This window comes from Acomys russatus, chromosome 3 (genome assembly GCF_903995435.1).
Source record: "Acomys russatus chromosome 3, mAcoRus1.1, whole genome shotgun sequence".
In the NCBI taxonomy this organism is placed as follows: domain Eukaryota; kingdom Metazoa; phylum Chordata; class Mammalia; order Rodentia; family Muridae; genus Acomys; species Acomys russatus.
Genome location: NC_067139.1, coordinates 8,651,907 through 8,656,113, shown reverse-complemented (window position 1 = coordinate 8,656,113; position 4,207 = coordinate 8,651,907). Strand labels below are relative to the sequence as shown.

Here is a 4,207-nt window from a genome sequence, read left to right as displayed (position 1 = left end):
GGGGACCAGGTTCCAATCAGACGGAGAGCAGGTTTGTCCACGCGTCGCTGTCGGCGGCTTTGCAGGTCTGTGGGTAGTTCCTCTGAGGCGCAGAACAACCCTTGACTGACCCGTTGGCAACGTGAGCAAAGAGATGGACAGGGAAAGAAGATTCTAGAGGGTCAGGCAGAACAGTTAGAGCACGGGTGGCTTAAGAGGAAATTGGTCATCTTGGTTGTGTAGAAGAGGTTCTGACCCAGCGTCCGGCAAGTGAGGTGCAGGAAGAAATGAAGGCGGATATTTGTTAAATGGTGCGGAAAACTTTGTTGCGTATTCGGGGGAAAACTAAAGTTTTTGTGTAGTGTGTGAGAAGAAGAAAGTGCAAGGCTAAAAAGGTTACCGTTAAGTGCTCGGATTCTTGGGTGCGCGAGGAACCGTACTAACTGGAGGATGTGGGCATCGATCCCACTACCTCTCGCATGCTAAGCGAGCGCTCTACCATTTGAGCTAATCCCCCGATGAAAACGACCTCTTCTTGTACTTTCTTCTATGGGCAGGATCTCCACTGCTCGTCGGTTATCTGCATGGTGCCAGACAGGATGAGAGTCAAGACTCAAATCAGAAAGGGGAGGTTCTCATGGCCTAATTGCTGAAAAGTGTAGGGAGTGAGGTAAGAGCGCGAGAGGCCAGGAAAAAGAGTTACAGTGTTTCCGCCCGGTTTCGAACCGGGGACCTCTTGCGTGTTAGGCAAGCGTGATGACCACTACACTACGGAAACGCAACATAGCTGATTAGTTTCCTAGTTTCTACCCATTTATTCAAAACCTGCTTAGTAGATGGTTAGATGATGGCACTTGTTGTATATTTGTGTATCTTGGGGTAGCGAAGTCAAAGTAACGAAGGTGGCTGTTCCCCTTGGTGACCTCACCCTACAGCCGCTGTCTGAGCACGGAGATTGCACACTGTAAGCGAAGTCTCATGGGATTCGTTCCTCTGTGGCTGGCTTACCTCACTTAAGACAATGTTCTGTTTCACTGTTTACAAGTGACAGAGCCCTTTATAAAGGGCCGAGTAGCTAACGTTCCGTGTGTGCCCGCTGTGTTCTCATCTGTCCGGTGGTGACAGGAGCTTGGTTTCGCGTTTTGGTGACTAGGATAATCCTGCTGAGAATATGAAGGCCCGAGTGTCTCAAAAAGATTCTGATCCGTTGCCATGAGTGTCTCAGAACAAAGTCAATGTCTCCGAACACCTCGATTCCACTGCTGTGGCCGCGTGCCCAGCAAGGGGAGGCCCTATTTTCAATTTCTAAAGGAAACTCCATGCTAGAGTACTAGCTGCTCTTGAAGAGGACCTGGCTTTGAATCCCAGCACGCACAGGGCCTCTCAAAAGTACTGTCTGTTAAAATACTAGGGCCTCGGTCGCCCCCTTCTGGCCACATCGGACACTGCATGAACATACACATAAAGATACTAAATAATAGAGGCTTTCCTGTGCATCATCCCAGCGTTCCCTTCCTTTGTGACAGCCAACAACACACAGAAACCCATTCTATCAGTGTCTTAGTAACGGTTTTATTGCTGTAAAGAGCCACCACGACCATGGAAACTCCTGAAAGGAAAATATTTAATTAGGGTTGGCTTACAGTTCACAGGTTTAGTCTGTTACCATCATGGAGGTATGCATGGCAGCATGCAAGCAGACATAGCGATGGACAAGGAGCTGAGAGTTCTACATCTTGGTCCACAGGAAGCAGGGAGAGAACTGACGAGACCTCAAAGCCTGTCCCCACAGTGACACACTTCCTCCAGCAAGGCCACATTTCCTAATAGTGTCGCTTGCTGTGGGACAAACATGGAAAGGCATGAATCTATGGGGTCCGATCCTATCAAACCATCACATTTCCTGACCTCTACCCTGATAAGATGTTCTACTAAATAATTTTGAGATGTTCTGCCAAGTTTCTATGTAACCATAGCAATTACTCCTAACCTGCCCCCCCCCCAACCTTGGAACCCCTCTAGCCTTGTAGTTTTGGGTCTATACAAAGCCCACTTCTCCTAAGTTCAGGGCTGACCTCTCACATCTCACATTTAGGGACAGGCTATATTGTACACATATAATAAGGCTTGCTATAAATTTGGTTAATTTGAGTCATGGTCTTTACTCTCATTAGGTGGGACTAATGTTTCCAAAGGTATGCCCAGCGTAATGACACTTGAGTCTAGAACCAGGGCAGTCAAGAGAACCCTCCCTGTGATATGATGGTTATCCTGAAAAGGAAGTGCTGTTTCCTGGTGTCTGAAAGGAGTGAGGAAAGGTTAGGAGGCCAATGCACACAACAAAGGGTAGTGGAGTAGTCTTCATTGAGGAGGGAGACGGTAAAAGCCCAGCAGCTCTCCATGGCCTCTTTGCTGAGTCTCAGTACCCAGAATGCCAACAGGAGCAGCATGCAGTATGAAGGCGGGCATCAACTGCAGCCAGTGGGCCACTTAGTGAAGGAGAGAGAAAGACATTGCAAAAAATTCTACCTTGGCTGGTAGATCCAGTGGAACCCTAAGAAGTACTTCTGGAACAACCTGCTCTTGTTGACAGCAGTGCGACTGCTCCTTCAGATGTACTGAGGCAGTGAAAGGTCATTGATTTCTGGGAGGGGAAGACTTGGTGCTGGAGCCTTCCAGCTAAGGTCAGGACTTGGATTTGATGAGGGAACACTATACCACTGCACTGCAGATTGCAAAGAGAACCCTGAGGAGGCTCTGGGGAGGAGAGGCTGAAGGTCCACCACAGGAATACAGAGACAGATGTGATACAGTGTTACGTTTTTACATCCTGTACCAAAGAATAAAGTCCGGACAAACAATAAAGGAAGAAGTTAATGAGTTAGATTTGCTCAGTTCCCCTGGGATTTCTCGATCCACACAAGCTCCTGCACCCCATCTTCCCTTGTACTCTGCTGCAACACCCCACACCTGCTTTATGTTTCTAACCCACAGACTCACCCATGCACAGCAAGGGAGGACAAATTTCCCCTTGACTCCCTCCTGCCTGAATCACAGCCACGCACAGGGTGACTCATCTGATTCTACTTCATGTTTATATGTCTCTCAGTCTAGATTGGAAGTTCCTTGAGGACAGTAACCTTGATGTCTGGATTTCTCACTACCTTGATTACCACAATAAAGTTAAAAAGAAACCATAGGAAATACTAAATACATTGGTTATGTCCAAAGAAGTAAAAATATTTTTCCCTGAAGTTTCTGCATTTCTTTCTTATCATCAAACCATGAGCCACTGCTGCTTGTTAGTATTCCCCTCTTATGTTTACTGCTACATCTTAAAAAACAAAACAAAACAAAACAAAAAACAAAAACCAAATAAAAACGACAACAACAAAAACTCGAAAACCTCTTATTACTTGTTATCTGGAATATTTACCATCATCCTTCATCTACTATACTCTGTTTTCTACAGATACTTTCGAATACTAATTCCTCGTTCTAGCTTTCTTGTCACGCACAGAACCTGCTTTCCCATTGGCAGGAAATTTAGTGACATCATAAGAACGTGAATTCTACTTCCCACAATGCTCCCCATTTTCACGTATTTCGAAAGTCCCCCTTCTTTAATGTTCCATTCGGCCATGTCTATTCTTTGCTTGACACACGTTTACTCTCAAAACTGCAAATTTTGAGAGAATAGTCTTATTTCTAACTTCTAATGTTGGCAGCAATACTGAATTCCTGTATAAGACTCTACAAGGCAGACGTGGGCAGAGCTCATGCTCTGCGTGAAGCCTTCAGGCTCTCCATCAGGTTGGCTCTATCTGATGCTTTCTCCCATGGCTTGGACATTGGGTATCTCCCCAAGGACTCATGTGTTGGCAGCTTGGTCCAACACATGTCGGCTCAGTGTGATGAGCAAGTTCTAGGACCTTTAAGAGGTGCTGTCCTCAGGCGATTTGGGACTGTCCTCAAAAGGGAATATGAGATCTGACTCTGTTTTTCTAGTGATCGATCACTTCCTTCTACACGCATTCCTGATGTTGTAGCACCATTGGCCAGGAAACCCTCTAAGTGTCGAGTTGACACCAGGTGCCATGTCCTGGAGTTTCCAGGACTGAGTGGTAAGTAAACCCATTTTCTTTATAAAGTTAGCCTGCCTCAGGAGTTTTAGTGTTGCAAACAAAAGCAGATTGATACACTTTCCAACTTAGGCTTATTATCTAGT

At 46.1% G+C, this 4,207-nt stretch overlaps 2 non-coding genes across 2 annotated transcripts; both read right to left on the bottom strand.

Moving 5' to 3' along the window:
* Positions 1-423: 423 nt before the first annotated feature.
* Positions 424-496, bottom strand: Trnaa-agc (transfer RNA alanine (anticodon AGC)). The gene has a single exon. It is a non-coding gene; the product is annotated as a tRNA-Ala (tRNA).
* Positions 497-684: 188 nt separating this feature from the next.
* Trnav-aac (transfer RNA valine (anticodon AAC)) lies at positions 685-757 on the bottom strand. The gene has a single exon. It is a non-coding gene; the product is annotated as a tRNA-Val (tRNA).
* Positions 758-4,207: the final 3,450 nt, after the last annotated feature.